The 17,669-nt window shown below is 32.7% G+C and overlaps 1 long non-coding RNA gene and 1 pseudogene across 1 annotated transcript; both read left to right on the top strand.

Annotated features, from left to right (window-relative positions):
* Positions 1–1,793: 1,793 nt before the first annotated feature.
* On the top strand, positions 1,794–2,543 carry LOC140956100 (uncharacterized). Its single transcript, XR_012171123.1, has 2 exons — positions 1,794–1,935; positions 2,220–2,543. It is a non-coding gene; the product is annotated as an uncharacterized lncRNA (long non-coding RNA).
* Positions 2,544–13,432: 10,889 nt separating this feature from the next.
* Positions 13,433–16,555, top strand: LOC118051836 (L-type lectin-domain containing receptor kinase IX.1-like; annotated as a pseudogene).
* The last annotated feature ends 1,114 nt before the right edge of the window (positions 16,556–17,669 follow it).

Here is a 17,669-nt window from a genome sequence, read left to right as displayed (position 1 = left end):
CTTGCCTGTGCTGGAGAAGACAATTACTCCAACTTCCGCATCACAAAGGACTGATAGCTCCTTAACCTTCTTAAGCAGCCCACTTCTTCTTTTGGAGAAAGTAACTTGCCTACTTGTCGAATTGTCGATCCTGCGTATCACAATCTTCCCTCTCCCCATCTCGCTATTCTGGGATTTTTACACAAACCAATACCTAAAAATACCTATCAGGTAATTGTTTACACAAACCGATACGCTAAAATTAAAATGATTAAATATGGGACTTTGTGCCTAAACCTGTGATCGGGAGAGACCACGTGACGGAGATTCTGCTGTCCAATGGAGATAAAAGATGTTTCCTTAATCGCCAATTAGGCCCTTGGATTTGTTAAATAATATTTATGTTGTCTTATTTATTAAGGGTAGAATAGTACTTTCAGTTTAACCTATATATACTTTATTTGTAATTAGGTTAAGACTAAGCATTCATAATATACAGTTTATTCAGAATTCTAGCCTCCTTTTTGTGTTTGATCTCAATTAGTTTAACATGGTATCAGAGCTGGTTTTATGAAACGAAGCTTAATCCCAAATACAGCTTCACGGATCCAACTCTGCGGTGAGTTGGCTGGGGGTTTGCAGGGGGCAGCGCGCAATCCCAAATATCAATTTTTTTTTTGGAGTGATATTTTGTCTTCCGCTTCTGCAAAATTAGGTATTTCGACAGTCTCTGCAATTATTTTGGTATTTCGACAGTTTCTGCAATTATTTTGGTATTTCATCTTCCCTTCAGCTTCTGCAATTTGGTATCTGCGTTCAGTTTTTGCAAATTTGTTTTGTGTTTTGGGAGTAATCGTATAATTTCGAGAAGATATTTGTTTAGTTTCTGCAATTGAGTATTTTGTCTTCCGCTGCTTTTGCATTCTGGTTATTTGTGATTGTTGATTATGGCTACTGAAAGAGATGATTCGCTTCAGTCTGTGAGTGTGAGGTTGGATGGGAAGAACTATTCATATTGGAGTTATGTAATGAGAAATTTCCTTAAGGGTAAGAAGATGTGGGGGTATGTTAGTGGAACTTATGTGATACCTAAGAATATTGAGGAGGGGGATGCTGGTTTGATAGATACATGGGAAGCAAATAATGCAAAGATCATTACTTGGATCAACAATTCTGTTGAGCATTCAATAGGTACGCAGTTGGCGAAATATGAGACAACAAAAGAGGTTTGGGATCATCTGCAAAGGTTATTCACACAATCAAATTTTGCAAAACAGTATCAATTAGAGAATGACATACGAGCTCTTTATCAGAAGAATATGAGTATTCAAGAGTTTTATTCTGCTATGACAGATCTTTGGGATCAATTGGCTCTTACTGAATCGACAGAATTAAAGGCATGTGGTGCCTATATTGAGCGTAGAGAGCAGCAAAGATTGGTACAGTTTTTAACAGCACTTCGCAGTGATTTCGAAGGACTTAGAGGTTCAATTCTGCATCGTTCTCCACTGCCTTCTGTTGACTCTGTTGTCAGTGAGTTATTGGCTGAAGAAATACGTTTTCAGTCTTATTCTGAAAAAGGAATTCTTTCTGCTTCAAATCCTTCAGTACTAGCAGTACCTTCTAGGTCATTCTCTAATCATCAGAATAAGTCTCACACAAGGGTTGGCTTCGATGAGTGCAGCTTCTGTAAGCAGAAAGGTCATTGGAAGGCTCAATGTCCTAAGTTGAGACATCAGAATCAAGCTTGGAAGCCTGGAAATCAGTCACAATCTAATGCTCATAAACCACCTCAGGGTTATAAACGACAACACCACAATACTGCAGCAGTAGCTTCCTCGAGTTCTATTACCGATCCTAATATTTTGGCTGAGCAATTTCAGAAGTTTCTCTCCTTGCAGCCACAAGCAATGTCCGCTTCTTCTTCCATAGGTCAGTTGCCTCATAGTTCCTCAGGTATGTCACATTCTGAATGGGTCTTGGATTCTGGTGCTTCTCATCATATGTCTCCAGATTCCTCATCTTTTACCTCTATATCCCCTTTATCCTTCATTCCTGTTATGACTGCTGATGGCACTCAAATGCCCTTAGCAGGTGTTGGTTCTGTTGTCACACCTCACATGTCTCTCCCTAATGTTTATCTTATTCCACAACTCAAATTGAATCTTGCGTCTGTTGGTCAAATATGTGATTCTAGTGATTACTTAGTCATGTTTTCTGGTTCCTTTTGTTGTATACAGGATCTGCAGTCTCAGAAGCTGATTGGGACAGGCCGTAGGGAGAATGGACTATATATTTTGGATGAGTTAAAAGTGCCAGTTGCTGCTGCTGCCGCTGCTACTACTACAGTTGATTTGTCTTCCTTTCGTTTGAGTATTTCATCTTCTAGTTTTTATTTATGGCATTCCCGTCTAGGTCATGTTTCGTCTTCTCGTTTGAGATTTTTGGCATCCACAGGAGCTTTAGGAAATTTGAAAACTTGTGACATTTCTGATTGTAGTGGATGTAAATTGGCAAAATTTTCCGCCTTACCTTTTAATCGAAGTATTTCTGTTTCTTCTTCACCATTTGATTTGATTCATTCTGATGTATGGGGACCTTCTCCTGTTGCCACAAAAGGAGGGTCTCGATATTATGTCTCTTTTATTGATGATCATACTCGTTATTGTTGGGTTTATTTAATGAAACATCGTTCTGAATTCTTTGAGATATATACAGCTTTTCGAGCTCTTATCAAAACTCAATATTCTACTGTGATCAAATGCTTTAGGTGTGATTTAGGTGGGGAATACACTTCTAATAAATTTTGCCAATTGCTTGCCCTAGATGGAACCATCCACCAAACTTCATGTACAGATACTCCTGAGCAAAATGGTGTGGCTGAAAGAAAACATAGGCATATTGTCGAAACTGCTCGTTCTCTCTTGTTGTCTGCTTTTGTTCCTAGTGAGTTTTGGGGAGAAGCTGTTCTTACTGCTGTAAGCTTGATTAATACAATTCCATCTTCTCATAGTTCGGGTCTATCTCCTTTTGAAAAGTTATATGGGTATGTCCCTGATTATTCCTCATTTAGAGTCTTTGGTTGTACTTGTTTCGTTCTTCGTCCTCATGTAGAACGAAGTAAGCTATCCTCTCGATCCGCTATTTGTGTCTTTTTGGGCTATGGTGAAGGTAAAAAGGGTTATCGTTGTTTTGATCCAATCACTCAGAAACTTTATGTGTCTCGTCATGTTGTCTTCCTTGAGCATATACCTTTCTTTTCTATTCCATCCACTACTCATAACCTGACTAAATCTGATCTTATTAGTATAGATCCATTTTCTGAGGATTCTGCTAATGATAGCTCTCCCCATGTTCGATCAATTTGTACTCATAACTCTGCAGGTACTGGTACTTTACTCTCTGGCACACATGAAGCTCCATTCTCATCTACAGCCCCTCAAGCTTCATCTGAGATTGTGGATCCACCTCCACGTCAGTCCATCCGTATTCGTAAGTCCACAAAACTACCAGATTTTGCTTATTCTTGTTATTCTTCATCATTTACTTCCTTTTTAGCCTCTATTCATTGTCTTGTTGAGCCCTCTTCCTATAAAGAGGCAATTCTTGATCCGCTTTGGCAGCAAGCTATGGATGAGGAACTTTCTGCATTGCATAAGACAGATACTTGGGATCTGGTTCCTCTACCTCCTGGTAAGAGTGTTGTTGGTTATCGTTGGGTGTATAAGATCAAGACTAATTCTGATGGGTCTATTGAGCGATATAAAGCTAGGTTGGTTGCCAAAGGATACTCTCAACAGTATGGTATGGACTATGAGGAGACATTTGCTCCGGTTGCAAAAATGACTACTATTCGTACTCTTATTGCCGTAGCTTCGATTCGTCAATGGCATATTTCTCAACTTGATGTTAAAAATGCCTTCTTGAATGGAGATCTTCAAGAAGAAGTTTATATGGCACCCCCTCCTGGTATTTCACATGACTCTGGATATGTTTGTAAGCTTAAGAAAGCATTATATGGTCTCAAACAAGCACCCCGTGCTTGGTTTGAGAAATTCTCTATTGTGATCTCGTCACTTGGCTTTGTTTCTAGCAGTCATGATTCTGCTCTTTTTATTAAGTGCACTGATGCAGGTCGTATCATTCTGTCTTTATATGTTGATGACATGATTATTACTGGTGATGACATTGATGGTATTTCAGTTTTGAAGACAGAGTTGGCTAGACGATTTGAGATGAAGGATTTGGGTTATCTTCGATATTTCCTGGGTATTGAGGTAGCATACTCACCTAGAGGTTACCTTCTTTCTCAGTCGAAATATGTTGCAGATATTCTTGAGCGGGCTAGACTTACTGATAACAAGACTGTGGATACTCCTATTGAGGTTAACGCAAGGTACTCTTCTTCTGATGGTTTACCTTTGATAGATCCTACTTTATACCGCACTATTGTTGGGAGTTTGGTATATCTCACCATTACTCGTCCAGATATTGCATATGCTGTTCATGTTGTTAGTCAGTTTGTTGCTTCTCCTACTACTGTTCATTGGGCAGCTGTTCTTCGTATTTTGCGATATCTTCGGGGTACAGTTTTTCAAAGTCTTTTACTTTCATCCACCTCTTCCTTGGAGTTACGTGCATACTCTGATGCTGATCATGGTAGTGATCCCACAGATCGCAAGTCTGTTACCGGGTTTTGTATCTTTTTAGGTGATTCTCTTATTTCTTGGAAGAGTAAGAAACAATCTATTGTTTCTCAATCATCCACCGAAGCAGAATATCGTGCCATGGCATCTACTACCAAAGAGATTATTTGGTTACGTTGGTTACTTGCTGATATGGGAGTTTCCTTTTCCCATCCTACTCCTATGTATTGTGACAACCAGAGTTCTATTCAGATTGCTCACAACTCGGTTTTTCATGAGCGGACTAAGCACATTGAAATCGATTGTCATCTTACTCGTCATCATCTCAAGCATGGAACCATTACTTTGCCCTTTGTTCCTTCTTCATTGCAGATTGCAGATTTCTTTACCAAGGCGCATTCCATATCTCGTTTTCGTTTTCTAGTTGGCAAACTCTCGATGCTTGTAGCTGCCGCATCGTGAGTTTGAGGGGAGATGTTAAATAATATTTATGTTGTCTTATTTATTAAGGGTAGAATAGTACTTTCAGTTTAACCTATATATACTTTATTTGTAATTAGGTTAAGACTAAGCATTCATAATATACAGTTTATTCAGAATTCTAGCCTCCTTTTTGTGTTTGATCTCAATTAGTTTAACAGGATTAACCAACCATTTAGCATTAAAGTAATATTTGAACCTCCATGCTTACTTGTGGGCGAGAGCTTGGCCATGTGTCAATCATCAACACAATCATTGATCTGTGCATTCATCAACCTGCAGAGACCTCAAACATTTCCTGGGATTTCTAAAACAAGTTTATTTCTTCCCAGTTCTGGTTTCCATTTGGCTGATTTCTCAAATTGTTCATCGAAGTAGAATATTCTCTTTTCTTTATGATATATATATTTCGATATTTCATCTAATCAGGGTTTCTAGCTCAATTACATTTCTTTCATGACAAAATTATTAATTTATCAATTACCAATGGTGATAGATCTCCCTTAATGAGAAAAAAAAAAAAAAAAAAACAGATGTTTATGTTTACTGCGTATATATATCATTCAATGATGAATGGATTTTATATGCGACTTTTTTTAATAGAATTTTATAAAAAGTATTCGTAAGTTCGTCCTTGCAAAATAAATTATCTTCAAGTCTTATGATTTTCTTAAAGATTAACAGGTTCCATATTATAATTTATCTTACAAGAAAGTTTGTATTTAGTTATAATACCTTTATTAATTAGTCTCCATGTTTATCTGAAGCAAATGCTATTCGGATGGATTTTAACTTTTTCTTGTTTATTTTAGTCTGTTTAAGCAGACTTGTATCACCGTTCTTTAGATATTTTTTCTCTTTTATAAAAGAATATATACAATGATGTGTAAGTTTTTATTCATATTATTATCAATGAAATAGTAGTAGGATTCAAATAGGTAAACCATATAATAACGGGGTATTGATACTGATAGAATTATCGATGAAGTTATTATCAAAATAATTTCATAACAAAAAATATCCTTTTATAATATTTAATATATAACTTGATATTTAACCCTCCTTTCCCCCTCACCAATTCCTACTTATTTCTTAAAAATTCTCTACAGCAAAAGAGTCCTCGATTCCCCCCACATTCCCTCTCTCATCTCAATACAATTCATTCTTCCGCAACCTTTTCAATAATAACAACATTGTGTTAACAACATCTGTGTCTTGATTGAAATTTTATTAAGTAAATATATCATATATTTTTTTAACGTAAACACAATTTTAAAATGTTATTTTTTTTATTGTATTTTTTTTAGTATATGTATTTTATTTGGGTGTTTATTTGTTTTATTGTTTTTTTCTTAAACAAACTTGTTGTATGGATTTGTGAATTTGTACATGTTATGGTTTGTTTTAGATATTTTTTGTAAATTGTTGAAACTTATGTTGAATTATCAACTTAGGCGTATTGTGATAAAATAAATAATGACTTGTTTAACAAGTTTGTTTTATACTTTGTTAATTTTATTGTCAAGTTGTAATTTCCATAAATATGTACAAATTTGTATCTACGTAGATAATTGATAATGAATTATGAGAAGTTTTAAAGTAGGTTGAATAATCTTAAACTAAACCAATATTTTTATAAATTTATTTAGTTAATTTGATTAATTAGTACAAGTTGTTATCGTTATTTGATATAGGTTCGATAGAAGTGATAGATGATCGTTTATAGATATATCGAGATTCACTCAAGGATTGCGGATGATAGATTATTGTAATGGGGTTCAGGGTTTTATTAATTATGCAATATCTAATCCCATAAATTTTAATGGAGACTATATTAGGTATGAATGCAAAATGTGTACAAATAAAATGTTTCTCAATCCAGCTATTGTAATGATATATTTTCTATAAAAAAAGATTCATTGAGGAATATATGTGTTGATATGCACAAGGATAACTATTTGTTTCTCACAAGACCATGCTAGAAAGGATTTTTAAAAATATCAATTCAAAAAATAAAGATTAAAATCACTATCATTAATATTATTAATAAGTAATACCATCATTATTGTTGTTGTTGTTATCACCGCCACCACAACTATTGCTAATATTATCATTATTAGTAATAATATAAACATTCATATTAATATTATCATTATTTTAACAATCATTACCATAATCATCATCACTATTATTAATATTGTTGTTGTTATTACCATTGTCATTATCACTATCATCCCAACAACTATTATTAGTAATTTATTATCATCACTAATTTTTCTTCTTCTTCTCTCTCATATAATTATTATTATTATATAACTACTATCATTAATAATATTATTACCATCATCATTATTATAATTATCATTACTATTTTAATTGTTGTTGTTGTTGTTATCATCAATAATATTATTAGTTTCATTACTCTTTTTATAATTATTATCACAATTATTATTATCATTATTTTTATTACTATTATCATCAATAATATTATTATCTTCATTATTATTATTATTATTGAAAAAATGAAAATTATAAACTTGATTTGAAGGATAAAATTGATAGCTATAATAACTTCGACAAAAAAGCAAAGGAAAAAAAAATTAAAAGTAGAAGAACTGAATCGAAATACCTTATATATACAAATTAAACACTAAGGATTAAATTGAAAATAAACGAAACTTCAACAAAATGGAAAACGACTAAAAATAGTAATCAAAGCTAAAACGTTTGAATATGAAATAACAATAACAATGAGGATCATAATATATTTACTGAGGCAGGATAGTGAAAAAAAAAAGAAAAAAGAAGGGTTATCGGTGACTAAAACAAAAGAGAAGACGAAGAGGAAATTGAGATGATGGAAGCCTATTTTTTATCACCAGAAACCATGTTTGACAACATTTGTGTCTTGATTGAAATTTTATTAAATAAATCTATCATTTTTTTCTAATATGAATACAATTTTAAAATGTTAGTTTTATTTATTGCATATTTTTTTAGTATATGTATTTTATTTGGGTATTTATTTGTTTTATTATTTTTTCTCAAACAAACTTGTTGTATGGATTTGTGATTTTGTACATGTTATGGTTTGTTTTAGATATTTTTTGTAAATTGTTGAAAATTATGTTAAATTATTAACTTAGGCGTATTGTGATAAAATAAATAATGACTTGTTTAACGAGTCTATTTTATACTTTGTTAATTTTGTTGCCAAGTTGTAATTTTCATAACTATGTACAAATTTGTATCTACGTAGATAATTGATAATGAATTATGAGAAGTATTAAAGTAGGTTGAATAATCTTAAGCTAAACTAATATTTTTGCAAATTTATTTAGTTAATGTAATTAATTAATACATGTTGTTATCATTATTTGATATAGGTTCGATAGAAGTTATAGATGATCGTTTATGGATATATCGAGATTCACTTAAAAATTGCAAATGATGGATTATTGTAATGGAATTCAGAGTTTTATTAATTATGTAATATCTAATCCCAGAACTTTTAATAGAGACGATATTAGGTGTCCATGCAAGAGGTGTTAAAATAAAAGGTTTCTTGATCTAGATGTTATAATGATGCATTTTCTACAAAAAAATTCATGGAGGAATATATATGTTGGTATGCACACAAAGAACTATTTGTTTATTACAAGACCATGCTAGAAAGGATTTTTAAAAATATCAATTCAAAAAATAAATATTCAAATGACTATCACCAATATTATTAATAAGTAATACCATCATTATTGTTGTTGTTATCACTACCGCCACAACTATTGCTAATATTATCATTACTAGTAATAATAGAAACATTCATATTAATATTATCATTATTTTAACAATCATTACCACAATCATCATCACAATTATTATTATCATTATTGTTATTACTATTATCGTCAATAATATTATTATCTTCATTATTATTATTATTATTATTATTGAAAAAATAAAAACTATAAACTTGATTTGAAGGATAAAATTGATAGCCATAATAACTTTGACAAAAAAGCAAAGGAAAAAATTAAAAATTAAAAGTAAAAGAACCGAATCGAAATACCTTATATATACAAATTAAACACCAAGGGTTAAATTGAAAACAAACAAAACTTCAACAAAATGAAAAACAACTAAAACTAGTAATCAAAGCTAAAAGGTCTGAATCTGAAATAACAGTAACAATGAGGACCATAATATATTTACTGGGATAGGAGAGAAAAAAAAAAAAAAAAAAGGGTTATCGGTGATACACTGACCACATTTGAAGAACATACTCAACCTAAAATGAAAGAGAAGATGACGAGGAATAAATTGAGACGATGGAAGCCTATTTTTGACTGCCAAAATGTGCTGTGACTCCAACAGGTGGGCATATATTTTGCAAGTGCCAACAACTTTTTAAATATAATATTATTATTTTAATTATAAATTATGTTACTACCCTTAGCCAAACTTATAATTAACAAAAAAAATCAAGGCCAAAATTCCCAAATACTCCTGACAACAATGAATTCTACGCCTTGCATCCAAAGGTACATATGTAATTTTACTATGTATGAAATACAAAAATATCTAAATACATTTTGGTTATTTTACTGTTCATTAAAACATTGAATAGATGAAAATACCTTCAAACAAATCAGTAATGACTAAACTAATGCACCATGTGAAAAGATCCAAATACTCCTTACTACAACGAATTCAATGTCTTGCATCCAAAGGTATATGTGTAATTCTATTATTATTTTCATTACTCTTTTTATAATTATTATCACAATTATTATTATCATCATTGTTATTACTATTATCATCAATAATATTATTATCTTTATTATTATTATTATTATTGAAAAAAAATAAAAACTATAAACTTGATTTGAAGGATAAAATTGATAGCCATAATAACTTTGACAAAAAAAAAAGGAAAAAAATTAAAAAATTAAAAGTAGAAGAGCCGAATCGAAATACCTTATATATAAAAATTAAACACCAAGGGTTAAATTGAAAACAAACAAAACTTCAACAAAATAAAAAACAACTAAAAATAGTAATCAAAGTTAAAAGGTCTGAATCTGAAATAACAATAACAATGAGGACCATAATATATTTACTGGGATAGGAAAGAAAAAGAAAAAAAAGAAAAAAAAAGGGTTATCAGTGATACACTGACCACATTTGAAGAACATACTCAACCTAAAATGAAAGAGAAGATGATGAGGAATAAATTGAGACGATGGAAGCCTATTTTTGACTGCCAAAAACCACTGCATGCGCTATCCAAAATGTGCGGTGACTCCAACGGGTGGGCACATATTCTGCAAGCGCCAACAACTTTTTAAATATAAAATTATTATTTTAATTATAAATTATGTTACTACCCTTAACCAAACTTATAATTAACAAAAAAAATCAAGGCTAAAATTCTCAAATACTCCTGACAACAATGAATTCTACGTCTTGCATCCAAAGGTACATATGTAATTTTACTATGTATGAAATACAAAAATATCTAAATACCTCTGCCAAAGACCACTTATTTTTTCTAACTTTTGACCGCCAAAATGTGCTGTGACTCCAACAGGTATTTTGGTTATTTTACTGTTCATTAAAACATTGAATAGATGAAAATACCTCCAAACAAATCAGTAATGACTAAACTAATGCACCATGTGAAAAGATCCAAACACTCCTTACTACAACGAATTCAATGTCTTGCATCCAAAGATATATGTGTAATTCTATTGTGTATGAAAAAAAAAATACCTAAATACCTCTACCCAAGGCCACTTATTTTTTATAACTCCTAGGGATATTTTGGTTATTTTACTCTTCAATAAAACATTGAATAGATGAAAATACCTACAAACAAATCTGTAATGACTAAACTAATGCACCATGTGAAAAGATCCAAATAATCCTTACTACAACAAATTCAATGTCTTGCATCCAAAGGTATATGTGCAATTCTATTGTTTATGAAAAAACAAAAATACCTAATTACCTCTAAAAAAACTTTTATCACCGTTGTTGTTTAGATATTTTTTCTTATTTATAAAAAAGTACGATGGTGTATTAATTTTTACTGATACAGTTATCAATGAAATTAAAACTAGATTCAAACAAGTAAATCATATAGTGATGTGGTAGTGATACTGACAAAATTGTCAACGAAGTTATCATCAGAATAATTTCATAAAAAAAAAATCCTTCAATAATATTTAATATATAACCTGATGTTTGACCCTACTCTCCCTCCTCACTTATTTCTACTTGTTTCTTTATAATTTTCTGCAACAAAACAATCCCTGATCCCTCCATATTCCTCCTCTCATCTCAATACAATTCATCCTCCCCCAACCTTTTCAATCATAACAACACCATGTTTGACAACATTTGTGTCTTGATTGAAATTTTATTAAATAAATCTACCATTTTTTTTTAAATATGAACACAATTTGAAAATGTTAGTTTTATTTATTGTATATTTTTTAGTATATGTATTTTATTTGGGTGTTTATTTTTTTTATTGTTTTTTCTCAAACAAACTTGTTGTATGGATTTGTGATTTAGTACATGTTATAGTTTGTTTTAGATATTTTTTGTAAACTGTTGAAACTTATGTCGAATTATTAACTTAGTCATATTGTGATAAAATAAATAATGACTTGTTTAACGAGTCTGTTTTATACTTTGTTAATGTTGTTGCCGAGTTGTAATTTACGTAAATATGTACAAATTTATATCTATATAGATAATTGATAATGAATTATGAGAAGTATTAAAGTTAGTTGAATAATCTGAAGCTAAACCAATAATTTTGCAAATTTATTTAGTTAATGTAATTAATTAATACATGTTGTTATCATTATTTGATATAAGTTCAATAGAAGTGATAGATGATCGTTTATGAATATTTTGAGATTCACTCAAGGATTGCGAATGATGAATTATTGTAATGGGGTTCAGGGTTTTATTAATTATACAATATCTAATCCTAGAAATTTTAATGGAGACGATATTAGGTGTCTATGTAAGAGGTGTAAAAATAAAAGGTTTCTCGATCCAAATGTTATAATGATGCATTTTTTACAAAAAAAATTCATGGAGAAATATATATGTTAGTATGCATACGAAGAACTATTTGTTTCTCACAAGACCATGCTGGAAAGGATTTTTAAAAATATCAATTCAAAAAATAAAGATTAAAATCACTATCACTAATATTATTAATAAGTAATATCATCGTTATTGTTGTTGTTGTTGTTATCACCACCACCACAACTATTGTTAATATTATCATTATTAGTAATAATAGAAACATTCTTATTAATATTATCATTATTTTAACAATCATTATCACAATCATCATCAATATTATTATTATTGTTATTGCTATTACCATTGTCATTATCACTATCATCCCAACAACTACTATTAGTATTTTTATTATAATAACATTTGTTGTTTGAGCAGCTGCATTACATGCATGTGCCCATATAATGACATTTCCTTCATTGCCTCGGAGCAGTTTTAGAGAGAACTGGCAACCTCCTCCTACCATGGATATTAGCAGCTATTTTGTATTAATCATTTCTGATTTCCTGTTTGTAGCGAGCAGGACAGCACTTTACTAACCTTTTGATACGCTTATACTGTGTTATTTTGTGTCTTCAAGAGCTTCTCTGTTTTGTTGTTCTCTCTGAAAATTTCCGTTCCTAGCTAGCTTGCAGTTGCTTCTACTTCTGCCGCGGGTCTCCTTTCTTTCTAGCAAGTGTATCTGTTTAGCTTTTCCCCCAGAACAATAACTTTACGTATTAATTCAGTGCGTCACTAGATCATTTGACACATACACTGTACGGGTAGGATATTTCACTCAAAATAAATATTAAATTATAAAAATGATAAATGGTTGTTAATAAAATTATATGATTGTTTAAAAAATAATTATATCTTGAATTAAATTAAATAGCTTCTTATTCAGTTTTATCCCAACAATTATAAATATTAAAATTAATTATGAAAATTAAAATAAATAAGTTCAAAAAATAATTAATTCAATAGATATAATTATAATATCAAAAGTGCCAAATATTTTATTTAAATATTATAGATATTTATATAATAGGATTAGGAAGCAGATTTGAAGAGTTCATGTGCTTTTTTTTCATTTAATTTACGTAAGAACATATAATTATAAACACTTAAAAAATAATATTTCTTTTCAACGTTGAATAATTTTTTTATTATTATTATTTACAAACGAAACAAAGAAATTATTAATTAATGACTTGGTTTTGACTGCAGAGGCGGCAGAGACAAGTGAGTTGCCAAGAAGGTTTCCAGTAATTCAAACGGCAGCCTATCTTGAAAGTCCTACAACTCTAACTAATGCTAATGAACAAAGGCTCCCACTTGAGGCCACAGCAAGAACAAGAATAAACATTTCATTACCGTGCAAATTAACGCCGCAGACACGCTTATACCTGCCCTTGTCAACAAAAGAAATTCTGCAATTTTCCTAATCCCCAAGCATTGCAGCACTACAATTTCAACTTCCCTCATGGGAAAGCTTCCTCTTCCATTTCTTCCTTTTGTTTTCTCAACTCTCTTCACACTAATAATCCCTTCTGCGAGTGGATTATCTTTCAACTTCACCAGCTTCATTGTTGGCGCCGATCAAAACATCTCATACGAGGAAGCATATCCCGCAGATGGAGCTATTCAGCTCATCAAAAATCTAAGAAATGCTAATGTAACTAATAGTTCCGGTCGAGCCACGTATTACAAACCGATGCAGCTTTGGGACGAGGCCTCGGGGAATCTTACAGACTTCACTACCCATTTCTCTTTTTCCATCGATTCGCAAGGTCGACGTGCGTACGGAGATGGATTGGCTTTCTTTCTTGCGCCAGAAGGATCAAAGCTTCCGCCTAATCTCTCTGAGGGTTCAGGTCTAGGTCTTACAAGGCGTGATCAGCTACTAAACACAACGGCTAATCATTTTGTTGCTGTGGAGTTCGATATCTACAAAAATTATTTTGATCCGCCAGGCGAGCATGTAGGTATTGACATCAACTCTATGCAATCTGTAAATAATATTACTTGGCTGTGTGATATTATTGGAGGGAGAAGAACTGACGCTTGGATTAGTTATAATTCAAGTACACATAATCTGAGTGTCGCCTTCACTGGTTATAGAAATGACACTGTAGAAATGCAATTCCTTAGTCGAATAGTTAGTTTGAGGGATTACCTACCAGAAAGAGTTAGTTTTGGCTTTTCGGCTTCAACAGGTAGTGCATCTGCCCTCCATACCCTTTACTCGTGGGATTTTAGTTCAAGCTTAGAAATTGATGATAATGTTACCAATCCAATAGATCCAGCTACCAATCCACTAGATCGGAAAAAGAACAGGACAGGACTGGCAGTTGGATTGGGTGTTGGGGGTGGTGCTATAGTTGTTGGGGCCGCTTTGGTTGGGTTTGTTATCAAGTTTATGCGTGGGCACGAAGAAGACGAAGAAGGTGGTCATGTCGCTGAAGAGTACATGGATGATGAATTTGAAAGGGGAACAGGACCAAAGAAGTTCTCTTACCAGGAATTGGCTCGAGCTACAAGTAACTTCAAGGATGAAGAGAAGCTAGGTGAGGGTGGGTTCGGTGGTGTCTATAAAGGTTTTTTGAAGGAGATTGATTCATTCGTTGCCGTGAAGAGAGTATCAAGAGGTTCTAAACAAGGGGTTAAAGAATATGCAGCAGAGGTAAAGATCATTAGCCGATTGAGGCACAGAAACTTGGTCCAACTCATTGGTTGGTGTCATGAAAGAAAGGAGCTTTTTACTTGTTTACGAATTCATGCCTCATGGCAGCTTAGACTCCCATCTTTTCAAAGAAACTAGCTTGTTGACATGGGAGGTGAGGTACAAAATCGTGCAAGGCTTGGCATCGGGGCTGTTGTACTTGCATGAAGAATGGGAACAATGTGTGGTGCACAGAGATATAAAGTCCAGCAACATTATGTTGGACTCAGAATTCAATGCTAAGCTCGGGGATTTTGGTCTGGCTAGGCTTGTGGACCATGGAAAAGGTTCTCAAACAACAGTTTTGGCAGGGACAATGGGCTACATGGCTCCAGAGTGTGCAATGACAGGCAAGGCTAGCAGAGAGTCAGATGTTTACAGTTTTGGAATTGTTGCATTGGAGATTGCTTGTGGAAGAAAACCTATCAACCCAAAGGCCAGCAATGAAGATCATGTGTCCATGGTGCAGTGGGTTTGGGAGCTCTATGGTGAGGGAAAGCTACTTGAAGCAGTTGACCCAAGACTATGCGGAGATTTTAACAAGACGCAGATGGAACGCTTGATGATCGTCGGCCTTTCGTGTGCTCATCCGGATGAACATCTTAGACCCTCAATTCGGCAAGCACTTCACGTTCTTAATTTTGATGCTCCATTGCCTATTCTCCCATCAAAGATGCCCGTGCCCTCATATTTCGCCCCGCCAGTATCTGCATCTTCACTTTCAATAATGTCCTATGGCCTTACAGATTCTGAGGGAGGGATGAACAAATCTTCAAGTTATAGTTACAACACTAATTCTTCCCAGCTCACCGCATCTTCTTCAGCTTCTTAATTCTGCATCTGCCATGCTTCCACACGAAGGTTAAATTGATGACCAGTGTGATTCATTTGAGATTCTTATCCTGTTAAAACATTTAATTCCCCCCTGTTTTTTTTTTGTACTGATCAATTTTTACGTCTTTTCTGAAATTGATTTTCTTTTAAACTGAGTACAAATTCATGTCCAATTGAACATATTAAGTTCACTCTGTTTAAAGATTTATAAATTAGCCACCCCGCTCAATTGCTAAATCTTAGCCCTTCCACGTACTAAAATATATTGTACGGTTCTCATAATCATGTCAACTACATTGTCACCACTGTCACTAGATATACCATTGGTATTCTCACAAGCAAGGGAAACAAGGAATCTGATGTTATCATCTTTGGGGTGCTGGCATTAGAGATTTGAGTGTTGCAGAAAAGTAGTAAAGCCTCAGGCGTAAGTGTTAAAAATGAATTTAGTTATCGAATTCGGGAGCTATACAAGGGAGGAGGAAGGCTTCTTCAAGCTGCTCCTGGAGTTTCGCGTGGAGACTCTGATACGGTGAGATGACATGTTTGATGACTCTGGCTGTGGTGTGCTCATATGAAGCTTCATCTAATACCTTCTGCAAGAGAGCAATTCAAGTAACTTGTCCAGTCTGGCACACCAAATGCCAACGCGGCAGAACCAATCTGTGTGCTTTGATAATATGCTATCTCCATCCAATGATGTGCGGGAGCCACTTGCTACAAATTGCACACCAAATGCCAGGGCGGCAGAGCCTACTTGTGTGCTTTGATAATATGATATCTCCATCCAATTCACATGTGGGGGAGCCACTTGCTACAAAATCAATATTTTTTGTCGCTTGCATTGTCCAAGTTGCTGAAAAATAATTTATTATTTTAAAGAATATCTTAATTAAATTTATTGAGCTAGTTTAAAAATAGATTTATATTATTTGAGTTGAAAATGTTGTTATTTGAATTGAAAATATTAAATTTGTTAACAAGCAAACAAAATAGTAATTATCCTTACATTTGATGGTTTTTGAGATAATTGTATTTACTTACTAATTATTTCTACTTAAGTTTCTTATTTTAAAAAATATAAAAATAAAATTGATTAAATAAATGATTTTCTAACAGAAATTAAATAAGGATAGAAATTCATGGTCCTTCCTCACAATACATTGCTAATTTAAATTGCTTTGTTATTTGTTTTGCTATTTTTCAAGGAAAATTCAGTGCTACTCTCATCACAAAGCATTGCTTACTTGAACATTATTTTTTTTTTAAAAAAAATTAATTTATCATTTAATATTAAGTTTTTTTTATCCCGATTTCATGATCTGGGTCACAGATTTGGCATGTTAACTTATTTTTTTGTCATGTTTCATCATTTTTTTTTTAATTTTATCCTTCAATATTTGGTTGATTTAGAATTAGATTTTATAATTTTTTTGGTTTTCTTTCTAAGGGGTTATCTTGGTTTCATTACCTCAGTTGTGGGTTTGGCGGTTTAACTGAGGTTGACTTGTGTCTTTTTTTTCAATTTCATCATTTAACATTGGTTTGATTGAGAATTAGGTTTCATAATTTATTTTAATTTCCTTTCTACGAGGTTGTCTCAGTCTTATTACCCGGGTCGTGAATTTAGCAGGTTAATACAGGTTGACCTAGATTGATCCAATATATTTTTCTCTCATTTTTTTTTAAAAAAATGATGTCTCGAATGTTTTTTAAAAACTATATTTTTAATGGTTATCCGGGTTGTCTTTGGAGCCGTCAAGTTGATTGAGTCACATCGGGTCAACCCTTACACGATATGATTTTTTTTCCTACTAGAAAACATGCTAGCAATACTTGAACATTTTTCTATATTAAAAGAAAATTGATCCAACCCACAATGCAGGATCAACCAGTGATATAGTAAGTTTAACTAATTAGGG

The sequence above is a fragment of the Populus alba genome, chromosome 11, assembly GCF_005239225.2.
Source record: "Populus alba chromosome 11, ASM523922v2, whole genome shotgun sequence".
NCBI classification, from domain to species: Eukaryota; Viridiplantae; Streptophyta; class Magnoliopsida; order Malpighiales; family Salicaceae; genus Populus; species Populus alba.
The sequence above is the reverse complement of the archived record's forward strand: the minus strand, read 5'-3'. Positions and strand labels throughout refer to the sequence as shown.